The 22135-nt window shown below is 36.0% G+C and overlaps 3 non-coding genes across 3 annotated transcripts; all 3 read left to right on the top strand.

Annotated features, from left to right (window-relative positions):
• Nucleotides 1-2020: 2020 nt before the first annotated feature.
• Nucleotides 2021-2094, top strand: TRNAS-ACU (transfer RNA serine (anticodon ACU)). Its single transcript has one exon. It is a non-coding gene; the product is annotated as a tRNA-Ser (tRNA).
• A 2252-nt stretch (nucleotides 2095-4346) lies between these two features.
• TRNAS-ACU (transfer RNA serine (anticodon ACU)) lies at nucleotides 4347-4420 on the top strand. The gene has a single exon. It is a non-coding gene; the product is annotated as a tRNA-Ser (tRNA).
• A 4606-nt stretch (nucleotides 4421-9026) lies between these two features.
• TRNAR-UCU (transfer RNA arginine (anticodon UCU)) lies at nucleotides 9027-9100 on the top strand. The gene has a single exon. It is a non-coding gene; the product is annotated as a tRNA-Arg (tRNA).
• The last annotated feature ends 13035 nt before the right edge of the window (nucleotides 9101-22135 follow it).

Raw genomic sequence — 22135 nt, 5'->3', positions numbered from 1 at the left:
TGCTAACAAATTTGTTCTCTGAAAAGTGTCCACAAAGCCAAGTCTCTGATTAACACCTTTGTAGGGATGGTTTTTCACCTATTACTAAATTAAACTTGCTTCATTGGAAAGGCAGCAAGATGCATCCTCATTTCAATGTCTTCTGAAATAATACAGGTTGACACCAGGAAACATTAACGCCACTGCATCCTTGCTGCTTTCTCATGTAGAAGTCTGTTTAATGTGAAAACAAGGTGATATCTAATTAGCACACAGGTAAGGAATTAAGAAAATCTTTATTTAAGGGTGAAAATGTTTCTCACAAAATCGTTGCCCCCAATGCATCATTGAAATTCAAGCTGGAAAGATGATTTTAATATATCACTTGTACATTTTGTATTGCTCTTCTGGTGACAATGTAGTTTGTTTTTGTCAATTACCATTTTAATGATAGGGTAAAGAAAATTAAGTGGATTTTTAAAAGAAAACAATACTTTCAATATACTATTAAAACAAATTAAAATGGTAAAAGTTATTGTACTTTAATGAAAAATAAAGAGCAAAAATATCAATCCCAGTTTTGGATTACTTTAATTAACAAAAAAAATGCATATAGCAGAGGATAGTTTTAATCTGCCTACCTCTGGGTTATGGGCCCAGCATGCTTCCATTGCAGTACTCTGCTGCACATGTAAGTGCAAGAGATCCTGAAGCACTCACTCATCATGGGAAAGTACCAATGTGTTTCTTCGTTGGTGGATGGAAGAAACATCTTACAAAAACTCTCCAGATTATTGACTTTTTAAAGTTTTTCTAGGAAACGTTTTAGATGAATGCTTATTAGCCTTTGTCAGTATGGACTTTCGCAAAGTGTCTCTGTGGCGCAATCAGTTAGTGTGTACTGCTATAAACCAAAAGGTTGGTGGTTCAATCCCACCCATTGACGTAATTGACCTTGTTATCAGATTTTGGTGATCTTTAAGTAGACAAGTCAAAATTTCAAATCCCCTCTTATGGTGTAGGGTACCTGGCCTTCTCTGATGTAATCAGAGTTAGATTTGATTCAGTGATTTTATAAAAACAGCTAGGAAGCACAATTTAGCAGTGGGTTGCAGAGAAAAAGAAATATGCTGGCAAAAAAATCCAATTGAGTGATTAAACAGCTCTTCATTTTCTGGCTTTATTTTTATGCTAACAAATTTGTTCTCTGAAAAGTGTCCACAAAGCCAAGTCTCTGATGAACACCTTTGTAAGGATGGTTTTTCACCTATTACTAAATTAAACTTGCTTCATTGGAAAGGCAGCAAGATGCATCCTCATTTCAATGTCTACTGAAATAAAACAGGTTGACACCAGGAAACATTAACGCCAATGCATCCTTGCTGCTTTCTCATGTGGAAGTCTGTTTAATGTGAAAACATGGTGATATCTAATTAGCACACAGGTAAGGAATTAAGAAAATCTTTATTTAAGGGTGAAGATGTTTCTCACAAAATCGTTGCCCCAATGCATCATTGAAATTCAAGCTGGAAAGATGATTTTAATATATCACTTGTACATTTTGTATTGCTCTTCTGGTGACAATGTAGTTTGTTTTTGTCAATTACCATTTTAATAATAGGGTAAAGAAAATTAAGTGGATTTTTGAAAGAAAACAATACTGTCAATAAACTATTAAAACAAATTAAAATGGTAAAAGTTATTGTACTTTAAGTAAACATAAAATAGCTAACATATCAATCCCAGTTTTGGATTACTTTAATTAACAAAAAAAATGCATATAGCAAAGGATAGTTTCAATCTGCCTACCTCTGGGTTATGGGCCCAGCATGCTTCAATTGCAGTACTCTGCTGCACATGTAAGTGCAAGAGATCCTGAAGCACTCACTCATCATGGGAAAGTACCAATGTGTTTCTTCGTTGGTTGATTTAAGAAAATTCTTACAAAAACTCTCCAGATTATTGACTTTTTAAAGTTTTTCTAGGAAACGTTCTAGATGAATGCTTATTAGCCTTTGTCAGTATGTACTTTTTGCAAATTGTCTCTGTGGCGCAATCGGTTAGTGTGTCTGGCTACTAACCAAAATGTTGGTGGTTCAATCCCACCCAGGGACATAATTGACCTTGTGATCAGGTTTTGGTGATATTTAAGTAGACAAGTCAAAATTTCAAACCCCCTCTTATGGTGTAGGGTACCTGGCCTTCTCTGATGTAATCAGAGTTAGATTTGATTCAGTGATTTTATAAAAAACAGCTAGGAAGCACAATTTAGCAATGGGTTGCAGAGAAAAAAAATATGCTGGCAGAAAAATCCAATTGAGTGATTAAACAGCTCTTCATTTTCTGCCTTTATTTTTATGCTAACAAATTTGTTCTCTAAAAAGTGTCCACAAAGCCAAGTCTCTGATTAACACCTTTGTAGGGATGGTTTTTCACCTATAACTAAATTAAACTTGCTTCATTGGAAAGGCAGCAAGATGCATCCTCATTTCAATGTCTACTGAAATAATACAGGTTGACACCAGGAAACATTAACGCCACTGCATCCTTGCTGCTTTCTCATGTAGAAGTCTGTTTAATGTGAAAACAAGGTGATATCTAATTAGCACACAGGTAAGGAATTAAGAAAATCTTTATTTAAGGGTGAAGATGTTTCTCACAAAATCGTTGCCCCAATGCCTCATTGAAATTCAAGCTGGAAAGATCACTTGTACATTTTGTATTGCTCTTCTGGTGACAATGTAGTTTGTTTTTGTCAATTACCCTTTTAATAATAGGGTAAAGAAAATTAAGTGGATTTTTTAAAGAAAACTATATTGTCAATATACTATTAAAACAAATTAAAATGGTAAAAGTTATTGTACTTTAAGTAAAAATAAAAGAGCAAAAATATCAATCCCAGTTTTGATTACTTAAATTAACAAAAAAAAATGCATATAGCAAAGGATAGTTTCAATCTGCCTACCACTGGGTTATGGGCCCAGCATGCTTCCATTGCAGTACTCTGCTGCACATGTAAGTGCAAGAGATCCTGAAGCACTCACTCATCATGGGAAAGTACCAATGTGTTTCTTCGTTGGTTGATGGAAGAAACATCTTACAAAAACTCTCCAGATTATTGACTTTCTAAAGTTTTTCTAGGAAACGTTCTAGATGTATGCTTATTAGCCTTTGTCAGTATGTACTTTTTTGCAAAGTGTCTCTGTGGCGCAATCGGTTAGTGTGTCCGGTTACTAACCAAAAGGTTGGTGGTTCAATCCCACCCATTGACGTAATTGACCTTGTTATCAGATTTTGGTGATCTTTAAGAAGACAAGTCAAAATTTCAAATCCCCTCTTATGGTGTAGGGTACCTTGCCTTCTCTGATGTAATCAGAGTTAGATTTGATTCAGTGATTTTATAAAAACAGCTAGGAAGCACAATTTAGCAGTGGGTTGCAGAGAAAAAGAAATATGCTGGCAAAAAAATCCAATTGAGTGATTAAACAGCTCTTCATTTTCTGGCTTTATTTTTATGCTAACAAATTTGTTCTCTGAAAAGTGTCCACAAAGCCAAGTCTCTGATGAACACCTTTGTAAGGATGGTTTTTCACCTATTACTAAATTAAACTTGCTTCATTGGAAAGGCAGCAAGATGCATCCTCATTTCAATGTCTACTGAAATAATACAGGTTGACACCAGGAAACATTAACGCCAATGCATCCTTGCTGCTTTCTCATGTGGAAGTCTGTTTAATGTGAAAACAAGGTGATATCTAATTAGCACACAGGTAAGGAATTAAGAAAATCTTTATTTAAGGGTGAAGATGTTTCTCACAAAATCGTTGCCCCAATGCATCATTGAAATTCAAGCTGGAAAGATGATTTTAATATATCACTTGTACATTTTGTATTGCTCTTCTGCTGACAATGTAGTTTGTTTTTGTCAATTACCATTTTAATAATAGGGTAAAGAAAATTAAGTGTTTTTTTGAAAGAAAACAATACTGTCAATATACTATTAAAACAAATTAAAATGGTAAAAGTTATTGTACTTTAAGTAAACATAAAATAGCTAACATATCAATCCCAGTTTTGGATTACTTTAATTAACAAAAAAAATGCATATAGCAGAGGATAGTTTCAATCTGCCTACCTCTGGTTAATGGGCCCAGCATGCTTCCATTGCAGTACTCTGCTGCACATGTAAGGGCAAGAGATCCTGAAGCACTCACTCATCATGGGAAAGTACCAATGTGTTTCTTCGTTGGTTGATTTAAGAAAATTCTTACAAAAACTCTCCAGATTATTGACTTTTTAAAGTTTTTCTAGGAAACGTTCTAGATGAATGCTTATTAGCCTTTGTCAGTATGTACTTTTTGCAAATTGTCTCTGTGGCGCAATCGGTTAGTGTGTCTGGCTACTAACCAAAAGGTTGGTGGTTCAATCCCACCCAGGGACATAATTGACCTTGTGATCAGGTTTTGGTGATATTTAAGTAGACAAGTCAAAATTTCAAACCCCCTCTTATGGTGTAGGGTACCTGGCCTTCTCTGATGTAATCAGAGTTAGATTTGATTCAGTGATTTTATAAAAAAACAGCTAGGAAGCACAATTTAGCAATGGGTTGCAGAGAAAAAAAATATGCTGGCAGAAAAATCCAATTGAGTGATTAAACAGCTCTTCATTTTCAGCCTTTATTTTTATGCTAACAAATTTGTTCTCTGAAAAGTGTCCACAAAGCCAAGTCTCTGATTAACACCTTTGTAAAGATGGTTTTTAACCTATTACTAAATTAAACTTGCTTCATTGGAAAGGCAGCAAGATGCATCCTCATTTCAATGTCTACTGAAATAATACAGGTTGACACCAGGAAACATTAACGCCACTGCATCCTTGCTGCTTTCTCATGTGGAAGTCTGTTTAATGTGAAAACAAGGTGATATCTAATTAGCACACAGGTAAGGAATTAAGAAAATCTTTATTTAAGGGTGAAAATGTTTCTCACAAAATCGTTGCCCCAATGCATCATTGAAATTCAAGCTGGAAAGATGATTTTAATATATCACTTGTACATTTTGTATTACTCTTCTGGTGACAATGTAGTTTGTTTTTGTCAATTACCATTTTAATAATAGGGTAAAGAAAATTAAGTGGATTTTTGAAAGAAAACAATACTTTTAATATACTATTAAAACAAATTAATATGGTAAAAGTTATTGTACTGTAAGTAAAAATAAAAGAGCCAACATATCAATCCCAGTTTTGGATTACTTTAATAAATCTAAAAAAAAAATGCATATAGCAGAGGATAGTTTCAATCTGCCTACCTCTGGGTTATGTGCCCAGCATGCTTCCATTGCTGTACTCTGCTGCACATGTAAGTGCAATAGATCCTGAAGCACTCACTCATCATGGGAAAGTACCAATGTGTTTCTTCGTTGGTTGATGGAAGAAACATCTTACAAAAACTCTCCAGATTATTGACTTTTTAAAGTTTTTCTAGGAAACGTTTTAGATGAATGCTTATTAGCCTTTGTCAGTATGTACTTTTGCAAAGTGTCTCTGTGGCGCAATCAGTTAGTGTGTATGGCTATTAACCAAAAGGTTGGTGGTTCAATCCCACCCAGGGACGTAATTGACCTTGCTATCAGATTTTGGTGATCTTTAAGTAGACAAGTCAAAATTTCAAAGCCACTCTTATGGTGTAGGGTACCTGGCCTTCTCTGATGTAATCAGAGTTAGATTTGATTAAGTGATTTTATAAAAACAGCTAGGAAGCACAATTTAGCAGTGGGTTGCAGAGAAAAAGAAATATGCTGGCAAAAAAAATCCAATTGAGTGATTAAACAGCTCTTCATTTTCAGCCTTTATTTTTATGCTAACAAATTTGTTCTCTGAAAAGTGTCCACAAAGCCAAGTCTCTGATTAACACCTTTGTAAGGATGGTTTTTCACCTATTACTAAATTAAACTTGCTTCATTGGAAAGGCAGCAAGATGCATCCTCATTTCAATGTCTACTGAAATAATACAGGTTGACACCAGGAAACATTAACGCCACTGCATCCTTGCTGCTTTCTCATGTGGAAGTCTGTTTAATGTGAAAACAAGGTGATATCTAATTAGCACACAGGTAAGGAATTAAGAAAATCTTTATTTAAGGGTGAAAATGTTTCTCACAAAATCGTTGCCCCAATGCATCATTGAAATTCAAGCTGGAAAGATGATTTTAATATATCACTTGTACATTTTGTATTGCTCTTCTGGTGACAATGTAGTTTGTTTTTGTCAATTACCATTTTAATAATAGGGTAAAGAAAATTAAGTGGATTTTTAAAAGAAAACAATACTTTCAATATACTATTAAAACAAATTAAAATGGTAAAAGTTATTGTACTTTAATGAAAAATAAAAGAGCAAAAATATCAATCACAGTTTTGGATTACTTTAATTAACAAAAAAAATGCATATAGCAGAGGATAGTTTTAATCTGCCTACCTCTGGGTTATGGGCCCAGCATGCTTCCATTGCAGTACTCTGCTGCACATGTAAGTGCAAGAGATCCTGAAGCACTCACTCATCATGGGAAAGTACCAATGTGTTTCTTCGTTGGTGGATGGAAGAAACATCTTACAAAAACTCTCCAGATTATTGACTTTTTAAAGTTTTTCTAGGAAACGTTTTAGATGAATGCTTATTAGCCTTTGTCAGTATGTACTTTTGCAAAGTGTCTCTGTGGCGCAATCAGTTAGTGTGTACGGCTATAAACCAAAAGGTTGGTGGTTCAATCCCACCCAGGTACGTAATTGACCTTGTTATCAGATTTTGGTGATCTTTAAGTAGACAAGTCAAAATTTCAAACCCCCTGTTCTGGTGTAGGGTACCTGGCCTTCTCTGATGTAATCAGAGTTAGATTTGATTCAGTGATTTTATAAAAACAGATAGGAAGCACAATTTAGCAGTGGTTTGCAGAGAAAAAGAAATATGCTGGCAGAAAAAATCAATTGAGTGATTAAACAGCTCTTCATTTTCTGGCTTTATTTTTATGCTAACAAATTTGTTCTTTGAAAAGTGTCCACAAAGCCAAGTCTCTGATTAACACCTTTGTAGGGATGGTTTTTCACCTATTACTAAATTAAACTTGCTTCATTGGAAAGGCAGCAAGATGCATCCTCATTTCAATGTCTACTGAAATAATACAGGTTGACACCAGGAAACATTAACGCCACTGCATCCTTGCTGCTTTCTCATGTAGAAGTCTGTTTAATGTGAAAACAAGGTGATATCTAATTAGCACACAGGTTAGGAATTAAGAAAATCTTTATTTAAGGGTGAAGATGTTTCTCACAAAATTGTTGCCCCAATGCATCATTGAAATTCAAGCTGGAAAGATGATTTTAATATATCACTTGTACATTTTGTATTGCTCTTCTGGTGACAATGTAGTTTGTTTTTGTCAATTACCCTTTTAATTATAGGGTAAAGAAAATTAAGTGGATTTTTTAAAGAAAACTATACTGTCAATATACTATTAAAACAAATTAAAATGGTAAAAGTTATTGTACTTTAAGTAAAAATAAAAGAGCAAAAATATCAACCCCAGTTTTGATTACTTAAATTAACAAAAAAAATGCATATAGCAAAGGATAGTTTCAATCTGCCTACCTCTGGGTTATGGGCCCAGCATGCTTCCATTGCAGTACTCTGCTGCACATGTAAGTGCAAGAGATCCTGAAGCACTCACTCATCATGGGAAAGTACCAATGTGTTTCTTCGTTGGTTGATGGAAGAAACATCTTACAAAAACTCTCCAGATTATTGACTTTTTAAAGTTTTTCTAGGAAACGTTCTAGATGTATGCTTATTAGCCTTTGTCAGTATGTACTTTTTGCAAAGTGTCTCTGTGGCGCAATCGGTTAGTGAGTCTGGCTACTAACCAAAAGGTTGATGGTTCAATCCCACCCAGGGATGTAATTGACCTTGTTATCAGATTTTGGTGATCTTTAAGTAGACAAGTCAAAATTTCAAACCCCCTGTTATGGTGTAGGGTACCTGGCCTTCTCTGATGTAATCAGAGTTAGATTTGATTCATTGATTTTATAAAAACAGCTAGGAAGCACAATTTAGCAGTGGGTTGCAGAGAAAAAGAAATATGCTGGCAAAAAAAATCCAATTGAGTGATGAAACAGCTCTTCATTTTCTGGCTTTATTTTTATGCTAACAAATTTGTTCTCTGAAAAGTGTCCACAAAGCCAAGTCTCTGATTAACACCTTTGTAGGGATGGTTTTTCACCTATTACTAAATTAAACTTGCTTCATTGGAAAGGCAGCAAGATGCATCCTCATTTCAATTTCTACTGAAATAATACAGGTTGACACCAGGAAACATTAACGCCACTGCATCCTTGCTGCTTTCTCATGTGGAAGTCTGTTTAATGTGAAAACAAGGTGATATCTAATTAGCACACAGGTAAGGAATTAAGAAAATCTTTATTTAAGGGTGAAGATGTTTCTCACAAAATCGTTGCCCCAATGCATCATTGAAATTCAAGCTGGAAAGATGATTTTAATATATCACTTGTACATTTTGTATTGCTCTTCTGGTGACAATGTAGTTTGTTTTTGTCAATTACCCTTTTAATAATAGGGTAAAGAAAATTAAGTGGATTTTTTAAAGAAAACTATACTGTCAATATACTATTCAAACAAATTAAAATGGTAAAAGTTATTGTACTTCAAGTAAAAATAAAAGAGCAAAAATATCAATCCCAGTTTTGATTACTTAAATTAACAAAAAAAAATGCATATAGCAAAGGATAGTTTCAATCTGCCTACCTCTGGGTTATGGGCCCAGCATGCTTCCATTGCAGTACTCTGCTGCACATGTAAGTGCAAGAGATCCTGAAGCACTCACTCATCATGGGAAAGTACCAATGTGTTTCTTCGTTGGTTGATGGAAGAAACATTTTACAAAAACTCTCCAGATTATTGACTTTTTAAAGTTTTTCTAGGAAACGTTCTAGATGTATGCTTATTAGCCTTTGTCAGAATGTATTTTTAGCGAAGTGTCTCTGTGGCGCAATCGGTTAGTGTATCCGGCTTCTAACCAAAAGGTTGGTGGTTCAATCCCACCCAGGGACGTAATTGACCTTGTTATCAGATTTTGGTGATCTTTAAGTAGACAAGTCAAAATTTCAAACCCCCTGTTATGGTGTAGGGTACCTGGCCTTTTCTGATGTAATCAGAGTTAGATTTGATTCAGTGATTTAATAAAAACAGCTAGGAAGCACAATTTAGCAGTGGGTTGCAGAGAAAAAGAAATATGCTGGCAAAAAAAATCCAATTGAGTGATTAAACAGCTCTTCATTTTCTGGCTTTATTTTTATGCTAACAAATTTGTTCTCTGAAAAGTGTCCACAAAGCCAAGTCTCTGATTAACACCTTTGTAGGGATGGTTTTTCACCTATTACTAAATTAAACTTGCTTCATTGGAAAGGCAGCAAGATGCATCCTCATTTCAATGTCTACTGAAATAATACAGGTTGACACCAGGAAACATTAACGCCACTGCATCCTTGCTGCTTTCTCATGTAGAAGTCTGTTTATTGTGAAAACAAGGTGATATCTAATTAGCACACAGGTAAGGAATTAAGTAAATCTTTATTTAAGGGTGAAGATGTTTCTCACAAAATCGTTGCCCAAATGCATAATTGAAATTCAAGCTGGAAAGATGATTTTAATATATCACTTGTACATTTTGTATTGCTCTTCTGGTGACAATGTAGTTTGTTTTTGTCAATTACCCTTTTAATAATAGGGTAAAGAAAATTAAGTGGATTTTTTAAAGAAAACTATACTGTCAATATACTATTAAAACAAATTAAAATGGTAAAAGTTATTGTACTTTAAGTAAAAATAAAAGAGCAAAAATATCAATCCCAGTTTTGATTACTTAAATTAACAAAAAAAATGCATATAGCAAAGGATAGTTTCAATCTGCCTACCTCTGGGTTATGGGCCCTGTATGCTTCCATTGCAGTACTCTGCTGCACATGTAAGTGCAAGAGATCCTGAAGCACTCACTCATCATGGGAAAGTACCAATGTGTTTCTTCATTGGTTGATGGAAGAAACATCTTACAAAAACTCTCCAGATTATTAATCGTTGCCCCAATGCATCATTGAAATTCAAGCTGGAAAGATGATTTTAATATATCACTTGTACATTTTGTATTGCTCTTCTGGTGACAATGTAGTTTGTTTTTGTCAATTACCATTTTAATAATAGGGTAAAGAAAATTAAGTGGATTTTTAAAAGAAAACAATACTTTCAATATACTATTAAAACAAATTAAAATGGTAAAAGTTATTGTACTTTAATGAAAAATAAAAGAGCAAAAATATCAATCCCAGTTTTGGATTACTTTAATTAACAAAAAAAATGCATATAGCAGAGGATAGTTTTAATCTGCCTACCTCTGGGTTATGGGCCCAGCATGCTTCCATTGCAGTACTTTGCTGCACATGTAAGTGCAAGAGATCCTGAAGCACTCAGTCATCAATGGAAAGTACCAATGTGTTTCTTTGTTGGTTGATGGAAGAAACATTTTACAAAAACTCTCCAGATTATTGACTTTTTAAAGTTTTTCTAGGAAACGTTCTAGATGTATGCTTATTAGCCTTTGTCAGTATGTACTTTTTGCAAAGTGTCTCTGTGGCGCAATCGGTTAGTGTGTCCGGCTACTAATCAAAAAGTTGGTGGTTCAATCCCACCCATTGACCTTGTTATCAGATTTTGGTGATCTTTAAGTAGACAAGTCAAAATTTAAAACCCCCTGTTATGGTGTAGGGTACCTTGCCTTCTCTGATGTAATCAGAGTTAGATTTGATTCATTGATTTTATAAAAACAGCTAGGAAGCACAATTTAGCAGTGGGTTGCAGAGATAAAGAAATATGCTGGCAAAAAAATCCAATTGAGTGATTAAACAGCTCTTCATTTTCTGGCTTTATTTTTATGCTAACAAATTTGTTCTCTGAAAAGTGTCCACAAAGCCAAGTCTCTGATTAACACCTTTGTAAAGATGGTTTTTAACCTATTACTAAATTAAACTTGCTTCATTGGAAAGGCAGCAAGATGCATCCTCATTTCAATGTCTACTGAAATAATACAGGTTGACACCAGGAAACATTAACGCCACTGCATCCTTGCTGCTTTCTCATGTGGAAGTCTGTTTAATGTGAAAACAAGGTGATATCTAATTAGCACACTGGTAAGGAATTAAGAAAATCTTTATTTAAGGGTGAAGATGTTTCTCACAAAATCGTTGCCCCAATGCATCATTGAAATTCAAGCTGGAAAGATGATTTTAATATATCACTTGTACATTTTGTATTGCTCTTCTGGTGACAATGTAGTTTGTTTTTGTCAATTACCCTTTTAATAATAGGGTAAAGAAAATTAAGTGGATTTTTTAAAGAAAACTATACTGTCAATATACTATTAAAACAAATTAAAATGGTAAAAGTTATTGTACTTTAAGTAAAAATAAAAAAGCAAAAATATCAATCCCAGTTTTGATTACTAAAATTAACAAAAAAAAAATGCATATAGCAGAGGATAGTTTCAATCTGCCTACCTCTGGGTTATGTGCCCAGCATGCTTCCATTGCTGTACTCTGCTGCACATGTAAGTGCAATAGATCCTAAAGCACTCACTCATCATGGGAAAGTACCAATGTGTTTCTTCGTTGGTTGATGGAAGAAACATCTTACAAAAACTCTCCAGATTATTGACTTTTTAAAGTTTTTCTAGGAAAAGTTTTAGATGAATGCTTATTAGCCTTTGTCAGTATGTACTTTTGCAAAGTGTCTCTGTGGCGCAATCAGTTAGTGTGTATGGCTATTAACCAAAAGGTTGGTGGTTCAATCCCACCCAGGGACGTAATTGACCTTGTTATCAGATTTTGGTGATCTTTAATAGACAAGTCAAAATTTCAAACCCCCTCTTATGGTGTAGGGTACCTGGCCTTCTCTGATGTAATCAGAGTTAGATTTGATTCAGTGATTTTATAAAAACAGCTAGGAAGCACAATTTAGCAGTGGGTTGCAGAGAAAAAGAAATATGCTGGCAAAAAAATCCAATTGAGTGATTAAACAGCTCTTCATTTTCTGGCTTTATTTTTATGCTAACAAATTTGTTCTCAGAAAAGTGTCCACAAAGCCAAGTCTCTGATTAACACCTTTGTAAGGATGGTTTTTCACCTATTACTAAATTAAACTTGCTTCATTGGAAAGGCAGCAAGATGCATCCTCATTTCAATGTCTACTGAAATAATACAGGTTGACACCAGGAAACATTAACGCCACTGCATCCTTGCTGCTTTCTCATGTGGAAGTCTGTTTAATGTGAAAACAAGGTGATATCTAATTAGCACACAGGTAAGGAATTAAGAAAATCTTTATTTAAGGGTGAAAATGTTTCTCACAAAATCGTTGCCCCAATGCATCATTGAAATTCAAGCTGGAAAGATGATTTTAATATATCACTTGTACATTTTGTATTGCTCTTCTGGTGACAATGTAGTTTGTTTTTGTCAATTACCCTTTTAATAATAGGGTAAAGAAAATTAAGTGGATTTTTTTAAAGAAAACTATACTGTCAATATACTATTAAAACAAACTATAATGGTAAAAGTTATTGTACTTTAAGTAAAAATAAAAGAGCCAAAATATCAATCCCAGTTTTGGATTACTTTAATTAACAAAAAAAAATGCATATAGCAGAGGATAGTTTCAATCTGCCTACCGCTGGGTTATGGGCCCAGCATGCTTCCATTGCTGTACTCTGCTGCACATGTAAGTGCAAGAGATCCTGAAGCACTCACTCATCATGGGAAAGTACCAATGTGTTTCTTCGTTGGTTGATGGAAGAAACATCTTACAAAAACTCTCCAGATTATTGACTTTTTAAAGTTTTTCTAGGAAACATTTTAGATGAATGCTTATTAGCCTTTGTCAGTATGGACTTCTGCAAAGTGTCTCTGTGGCGCAATCAGTTAGTGTGCACGGCTATTAACCAAAAGGTTGGTGGTTCAATCCCACCCAGGGACGTAATTGACCTTGTTATCAGATTTTGGTGATCTTTAAGTAGACAAGTCAAAATTTCAAATCCCCCTGTTCTGGTGTAGGGTACCTGGCCTTCTCTGATGTAATCAGAGTTAGATTTGATTCAGTGATTTTATAAAATCAGCTAGGAAGCACAATTTAGCAGTGGGTTGCAGAGAAAAAGAAATATGCTGGCAAAAAAAATCCAATTGAGTGATTAAACAGCTCTTAATTTTCTGGCTTTATTTTTATGCTAACAAATTTGTTCTCTGAAAAGTGTCCACAAAGCCAAGTCTCTGATTAACACCTTTGTAAGGATGGTTTTTAACCTATTACTAAATTAAACTTGCTTCATTGGAAAGGCAGCAAGATGCATCCTCATTTCAATGTCTACTGAAATAATACAGGTTGACACCAGGAAACATTAACGCCACTGCATCCTTGCTGCTTTCTCATGTGGAAGTCTGTTTAATGTGAAAACAAGGTGATATCTAATTAGCACACAGGTAAGGAATTAAGAAAATCTTTATTTAAGGGTGAAAATGTTTCTCACAAAATCGTTGCCCCAATGCATCATTGAAATTCAAGCTGGAAATATGATTTTAATATATCACTTGTACATTTTGTATTGCTCTTCTGGTGACAATGTAGTTTGTTTTTGTCAATTACCATTTTAATAATAGGGTAAAGAAAATTAAGTGGATTTTTGAAAGAAAACAATACTGTCAATATACTATTAAAACAAATTAAAATGGTAAAAGTTATTGTACTGTAAGTAAAAATAAAAGAGCCAACATATCAATCCCAGTTTTGGAATACTTTAATTAACAAAAACAAATGCATATAGCAGAGGATAGTTTCAATCTGCCTACCTCTGGGTTATGTGCTCAGCATGCTTCCATTGCTGTACTCTGCTGCACATGTAAGTGCAATAGATCCTGAAGCACTCACTCATCATGGGAAAGTACCAATGTGTTTCTTCGTTGGTTGATGGAAGAAACATCTTACAAAAACTCTCCAGATTATTGACTTTTTAAAGTTTTTCTAGGAAACGTTTTAGATGAATGCTTATTAGCCTTTGTCAGTATGTACTTTTGCAAAGTGTCTCTGTGGCGCAATCAGTTAGTGTGTATGGCTATTAACCAAAAGGTTGGTGGTTCAATCCCACCCAGGGACGTAATTGACCTTGTTATCAGATTTTGGTGATCTTTAAGTAGACAAGTCAAAATTTCAAACCCCCTCTTATGGTGTAGGGTACCTGGCCTTCTCTGATGTAATCAGAGTTAGATTTGATTCAGTGATTTTATAAAAACAGCTAGGAAGCACAATTTAGCAGTGGGTTGCAGAGAAAAAGAAATATGCTGGCAAAAAAATCCAATAGTGATTAAACAGCTCTTCATTTTCTGGCTTTATTTTTATGCTAACAAATTTGTTCTCTGAAAAGTGTCCACAAAGCCAAGTCTCTGATTAACACCTTTGTAAGGATGGTTTTTCACCTATTACTAAATTAAACTTGCTTCATTGGAAAGGCAGCAAGATGCATCCTCATTTCAATGTCTACTGAAATAATACAGGTTGACACCAGGAAACATTAACGCCACTGCATCCTTGCTGCTTTCTCATGTAAAAGTCTATTTAATGTGAAAACAAGGTGATATCTAATTAGCACACAGGTAAGGAATTAAGAAAATCTTTATTTAAGGGTGAAAATGTTTCTCACAAAATCGTTGCCCCAATGCATCATTGAAATTCAAGCTGGAAAGATGATTTTAATATATCACTTGTACATTTTGTATTGCTCTTCTGCTGACAATGTAGTTTGTTTTTGTCAATTACCATTTTAATAATAGGGTAAAGAAAATTAAGTGGATTTTTAAAAGAAAACAATACTTTCAATATACTATTAAAACAAATTAAAATGGTAAAAGTTATTGTACTTTAATGAAAAATAAAAGAGCAAAAATATCAATCCCAGTTTTGGATTACTTTAATTAACAAAAAAAATGCATATAGCAGAGGATAGTTTTAATCTGCCTACCTCTGGGTTATGGGCCCAGCATGCTTCCATTGCAGTACTCTGCTGCACATGTAAGTGCAAGAGATCCTGAAGCACTCACTCATCATGGGAAAGTACCAATGTGTTTCTTCGTTGGTGGATGGAAGAAACATCTTACAAAAACTCTCCAGCTTATTGACTTTTTAAAGTTTTTCTAGGAAACATTTTAGATGAATGCTTATTAGTCTTTGTCAGTATGTACTTTTTGCAAAGTGTCTCTGTGGCGCAATCGGTTAGTGTGTCCGGCTACTAACCAAAAGGTTGGTGGTTCAATCCCACCCAGGGACGTAATTGACCTTGTTATCAGATTTTGGTGATCTTTAAGTAGACAAGTCAAAATTTCAAATCCCCTCTTATGGTGTAGGGTACCTTGCCTTCTCTGATGTAATCAGAGTTAGATTTGATTCAGTGATTTTATAAAAACAGCTAGGAAGCACAATTTAGCAGTGGGTTGCAGAGAAAAAGAAATATGCTGGCAAAAAAATCCAATTGAGTGATTAAACAGCTCTTCATTTTCTGGCTTTATTTTTATGCTAACAAATTTGTTCTCTGAAAAGTGTCCACAAAGCCAAGTCTCTGATGAACACCTTTGTAAGGATGGTTTTTCACCTATTACTAAATTAAACTTGCTTCATTGGAAAGGCAGCAAGATGCATCCTCATTTCAATGTCTACTGAAATAATACAGGTTGACACCAGGAAACATTAACGCCAATGCATCCTTGCTGCTTTCTCATGTGGAAGTCTGTTTAATGTGAAAACAAGGTGATATCTAATTAGCACACAGGTAAGGAATTAAGAAAATCTTTATTTAAGGGTGAAGATGTTTCTCACAAAATCGTTGCCCCAATGCATCATTGAAATTCAAGCTGGAAAGATGATTTTAATATATCACTTGTACATTTTGTATTGCTCTTCTGGTGACAATGTAGTTTGTTTTTGTCAATTACCATTTTAATAATAGGGTAAAGGAAATTAAGTGGATTTTTAAAAGAAAACAATACTGTCAATATACTATTAAAACAAATTAAAATGGTAAAAGTTATTGTACTTTAAGTAAAAATAAAAGAGCCAAAATATCAATCCCAGTTTTGGATTACTTTAATTAACAAAAAAAATGCATATAGCAGAGGATAGTTTCAATCTGCCTACCGCTGGGTTATGGGCCCAGCATGCTTCCATTGCTGTACTCTGCTGCACATGTAAGTGCAAGAGATCCTGAAGCACTCACTCATCATGGGAAAGTACCAATGTGTTTCTTCGTTGGTTGATGGAAGAAACATCTTACAAAAACTCTCCAGATTATTGACTTTTTAAAGTTTTTCTAGGAAACGTTTTAGATGAATGCTTATTAGCCTTTGTCAGTAAGGACTTTCGCAAAGTGTCTCTGTGGCGCAATCAGTTAGTGTGCACGGCTATTAACCAAAAGGTTGGTGGTTCAATCCCACCCAGGGACGTAATTGACCTTGTTATCAGATTTTGGTGATCTTTAAGTAGACAAGTCAAAATTTCAAATCCCCCTGTACTGGTGTAGGGTACCTGGCCTTCTCTGATGTAATCAGAGTTAGATTTGATTCAGTGATTTTATAAAAACAGCTAGGAAGCACAATTTAGCAGTGGGTTGCAGAGAAAAAGAAATATGCTGGCAAAAAAAATCCAATTGAGTGATTAAACAGCTCTTAATTTTCTGGCTTTATTTTTATGCTAACAAATTTGTTCTCTGAAAAGTGTCCACAAAGCCAAGTCTCTGATTAACCCCTTTGTAAGGATGGTTTTTAACCTATTACTAAATTAAACTTGCTTCATTGGAAAGGCAGCAAGATGCATCCTCATTTCAATGTCTACTGAAATAATACAGGTTGACACCAGGAAACATTAACGCCACTGCATCCTTGCTGCTTTCTCATGTGGAAGTCTGTTTAATGTGAAAACAAGGTGATATCTAATTAGCACACAGGTAAGGAATTAAGAAAATCTTTATTTAAGGGTGAAAATGTTTCTCACAAAATCGTTGCCCCAATGCATCATTGAAATTCAAGCTGGAAATATGATTTTAATATATCACTTGTACATTTTGTATTGCTCTTCTGGTGACAATGTAGTTTGTTTTTGTCAATTACCATTTTAATAATAGGGTAAAGAAAATTAAGTGGATTTTTGAAAGAAAACAATACTGTCAATATACTATTAAAACAAATTAAAATGGTAAAAGTTATTGTACTGTAAGTAAAAATAAAAGAGCCAACATATCAATCCCAGTTTTGGAATACTTTAATTAACAAAAACAAATGCATATAGCAGAGGATAGTTTCAATCTGCCTACCTCTGGGTTATGTGCTCAGCATGCTTCCATTGCTGTACTCTGCTGCACATGTAGGTACAAGACAGCTTTTCCTTGCCAATATCTCTCTTTTGCAAAGAGCTGCGCATTGGAAAATTCAGGGCTATGCCGTGTAGATGATGGCCTAACAGGAGGCTTTAAAATTTTCTTTCTAGTGTCCTTCGTTTGGGAGAAAAATGCAAAGGTACAAGACAGCTTTTCCTTGCCAATATCTCTCTTTTGCAAAGAGCTGCGCATTGGAAAATTCAGGGCTATGCCGTGTAGATGATGGCCTAACAGGAGGCTTTAAAAAAATGTTCTAGTGTCCTTCGTTTGGGAGAAAAATGCAAAGGTACAAGACAGCTTTTCCTTGCCTATATCTCTCTTTTGCAAAGAGCTGTGCATTGGAAAATTCAGGGCTATGCCGTGTAGATGATGGCCTAACAGGAGGCTTTAAAATTTTCTTTCTAGTGTCCTTCGTTTGGGAGAAAAATGCAAAGGTACAAGACAGTTTTTCCTTGCCAATATCTCTCTTTTGCAAAGAGCTGCGCATTGGAAAATTCAGGGCTATGCCGTGTAGATGATGGCCTAACAGGAGGCTTTAAAATTTTCTTTCTAGTGTCCTTCGTTTGGGAGAAAAATGCAAAGGTACAAGACAGCTTTTCCTTGCCAATATCTCTCTTTTGCAAAGAGCTGCGCATTGGAAAATTCAGGGCTATGCCGTGTAGATGATGGCCTAACAGGAGGCTTTAAAATTTTCTTTCTAGTGTCCTTCGTTTGGGAGAAAAATGCAAAGGTACAAGACAGCTTATCCTTGCCAATATCTCTCTTTTGCAAAGAGCTGCGCATTGGAAAATTCAGGGCTATGCCGTGTAGATGATGGCCTAACAGGAGGCTTTAAAAAAATTTTTCTAGTGTCCTTCGTTTGGGAGAAAAATGCAAAGGTACAAGACAGCTTTTCCTTGCCAATATCTCTCTTTTGCAAAGAGCTGCGCATTGGAAAATTCAGGGCTATGCCGTGTAGATGATGGCCTAACAGGAGGCTTTAAAATTTTCTTTCTAGTGTCCTTCGTTTGGGAGAAAAATGCAAAGGTACAAGACAGCTTTTCCTTGCCAATATCTCTCTTTTGCAAAGAGCTGCGCATTGGAAAATTATGGGCTATGCCGTGTAGATGATGGCCTAACAGGAGGCTTTAAAATTTTCTTTCTAGTGTCCTTCGTTTGGGAGAAAAATGCAAAGGTACATGACAGCTTTTCCTTGCCAATATCTCTTTTTTGCAAAGAGCTGCGCATTGGAAAATTCAGGGCTATGCCGTGTAGATGATGGCCTAACAGGAGGCTTTAAAATTTTCTTTCTAGTGTCCTTCGTTTGGGAGAAAAATGCAAAGGTACAAGACAGTTTTTCCTTGCCAATATCTCTCTTTTGCAAAGAGCTGCGCATTGGAAAATTCAGGGCTATGCCGTGTAGATGATGGCCTAACAGGAGGCTTTAAAATTTTCTTTCTAGTGTCCTTCGTTTGGGAGAAAAATGCAAAGGTACAAGACAGCTTTTCCTTGCCAATATCTCTCTTTTGCAAAGAGCTGCGCATTGGAAAATTCAGGGCTATGCCGTGTAGATGATGGCCTAACAGGAGGCTTTAAAATTTTCTTTCTAGTGTCCTTCGTTTGGGAGAAAAATGCAAAGGTACAAGACAGCTTATCCTTGCCAATATCTCTCTTTTGCAAAGAGCTGCGCATTGGAAAATTCAGGGCTATGCCGTGTAGATGATGGCCTAACAGGAGGCTTTAAAAAAAAAATTCTAGTGTCCTTCGTTTGGGAGAAAAATGCAAAGGTACAAGACAGCTTTTCCTTGCCAATATCTCTCTTTTGCAAAGAGCTGCGCATTGGAAAATTCAGGGCTATGCCGTGTAGATGATGGCCTAACAGGAGGCTTTAAAATTTTCTTTCTAGTGTCCTTCGTTTGGGAGAAAAATGCAAAGGTACAAGACAGCTTTTCCTTGCCAATATCTCTCTTTTGCAAAGAGCTGCGCATTGGAAAATTCAGGGCTATGCCGTGTAGATGATGGCCTAACAGGAGGCTTTAAAATTTTCTTTCTAGTGTCCTTCGTTTGGGAGAAAAACGCAAAGGTACAAGACAGCTTTTCCTTGCCAATATCGCTCTTTTGCAAAGAGCTGCGCATTGGAAAATTCAGGGCTATGCCGTGTAGATGATGGCCTAACAGGAGGCTTTACAATTTTATTTCTAGTGTCCTTCGTTTGGGAGAAAAATGCAAAGGTACAAGACAGCTTATCCTTGCCAATATCTCTCTTTTGCAAAGAGCTGCGCATTGGAAAATTCAGGGCTATGCCGTGTAGATGATGGCCTAACAGGAGGCTTTAAAATTTTCTTTCTAGTGTCCTTCGTTTGGGAGAAAAATGCAAAGGTACAAGACAGCTTATCCTTGCCAATATCTCTCTTTTGCAAAGAGCTGCGCATTGGAAAATTCAGGGCTATGCCGTGTAGATGATGGCCTAACAGGAGGCTTTAAAATTTTCTTTCTAGTGTCCTTCGTTTGGGAGAAAAATGCAAAGGTACAAGACAGCTTATCCTTGCCAATATCTCTCTTTTGCAAAGAGCTGCGCATTGGAAAATTCAGGGCTATGCCGTGTAGATGATGGCCTAACAGGAGGCTTTAAAAATTTTTTTCTAGTGTCCTTCGTTTGGGAGAAAAATGCAAAGGTACAAGACAGCTTTTCCTTGCCAATATCTCTCTTTTGCAAAGAGCTGCGCATTGGAAAATTCAGGGCTATGCCGTGTAGATGATGGCCTAACAGGAGGCTTTAAAATTTTCTTTCTAGTGTCCTTCGTTTGGGAGAAAAATGCAAAGGTACAAGACAGCTTTTCCTTGCCAATATCTCTCTTTTGCAAAGAGCTGCGCATTGGAAAATTCAGGGCTATGCCGTGTAGATGATGGCCTAACAGGAGGCTTTAAAATTTTCTTTCTAGTGTCCTTCGTTTGGGAGAAAAATGCAAAGGTACAAGACAGCTTTTCCTTGCCAATATCTCTCTTTTGCAAAGAGCTGCGCATTGGAAAATTCAGGGCTATGCCGTGTAGATGATGGCCTAACAGGAGGCTTTAAAATTTTCTTTCTAGTGTCCTTCGTTTGGGAGAAAAATGCAAAGGTACAAGACAGCTTATCCTTGCCAATATCTCTCTTTTGCAAAGAGCTGCGCATTGGAAAATTCAGGGCTATGCCGTGTAGATGATGGCCTAACAGGAGGCTTTAAAATTTTCTTTCTAGTGTCCTTCGTTTGGTAGAAAAATGCAAAGGTACAAGACAGTTTTTCCTTGCTAATATCTCTCTTTTGCAAAGAGCTGCGCATTGGAAAATTCAGGGCTATGCCGTGTAGATGATGGCCTAACAGGAGGCTTTAAAATTTTCTTTCTAGTGTCCTTCGTTTGGGAGAAAAATGCAAAGGTACAAGACAGCTTTTCCTTGCCAATATCTCTCTTTTGCAAAGAGCTGCGCATTGGAAAATTCAGGGCTATGCCGTGTAGATGATGGCCTAACAGGAGGCTTTAAAATTTTCTTTCTAGTGTCCTTCGTTTGGGAGAAAAATGCAAAGGTACAAGACAGCTTTTCCTTGCCAATATCTCTCTTTTGCAAAGAGCTGCGCATTGGAAAATTCAGGGCTATGCCGTGTAGATGATGGCCTAACAGGAGGCTTTAAAATTTTCTTTCTAGTGTCCTTCGTTTGGGAGAAAAATGCAAAGGTACAAGACAGCTTTTCCTTGCCAATATCTATCTTTTGCAAAGAGCTGCGCATTGGAAAATTCAGGGCTATGCCGTGTAGATGATGGCCTAACAGGAGGCTTTAAAATTTTCTTTCTAGTGTCCTTCGTTTGGGAGAAAAATGCAAAGGTACAAGACAGCTTTTCATTGCCAATATCTCTCTTTTGCAAAGAGCTACGCATTGGAAAATTCAGGGCTATACCATGTAGATGAAGCACTAACAGGAGGCTTTAAAATTTTCATTCTAGTGTCCTTCGTTTGGGAGAAAAATCCAATGGTACAAGACAGTTTTTCCTTGCCAATATCTCTCTTTTACAAAGAGCTGCGCATTGGAAAATTCAGGGCTATGCCGTGTAGATGATGGCCTAACAGGAGGCTTTAAAATTTTCTTTCTAGTTTCCTTCGTTTGGGAGAAAAATGCAAAGGTACAAGACAGCTTTTCCTTGCCAATATCTCTCTTTTGCAAAGAGCTGCGCATTGGAAAATTCAGGGCTATGCCGTGTAGATGATGGCCTAACAGGAGGCTTTAAAATTTTCTTTCTAGTGTCCTTCGTTTGGGAGAAAAATGCAAAGGTACAAGACAGCTTTTCCTTGCCAATATCTCTCTTTTGCAAAGAGCTGCGCATTGGAAAATTCAGGGCTATGCCGTGTAGATGATGGCCTAACAGGAGGCTTTAAAATTTTCTTTCTAGTGTCCTTCGTTTGGGAGAAAAATGCAAAGGTACAAGACAGCTTTTCCTTGCCAATATCTCTCTTTTGCAAAGAGCTGCGCATTGGAAAATTCAGGGCTATGCCGTGTAGATGATGGCCTAACAGGAGGCTTTAAAAAAAATGTTCTAGTGTCCTTCGTTTGGGAGAAAAATGCAAAGGTACAAGACAGCTTTTCCTTGCCAATATCTCTCTTTTGCAAAGAGCTGTGCAT

The sequence above is a fragment of the Pseudophryne corroboree genome, unplaced genomic scaffold (genome assembly GCF_028390025.1).
Source record: "Pseudophryne corroboree isolate aPseCor3 unplaced genomic scaffold, aPseCor3.hap2 scaffold_937, whole genome shotgun sequence".
NCBI classification, from domain to species: Eukaryota; Metazoa; Chordata; class Amphibia; order Anura; family Myobatrachidae; genus Pseudophryne; species Pseudophryne corroboree.
The sequence above is the reverse complement of the archived record's forward strand: the minus strand, read 5'-3'. Positions and strand labels throughout refer to the sequence as shown.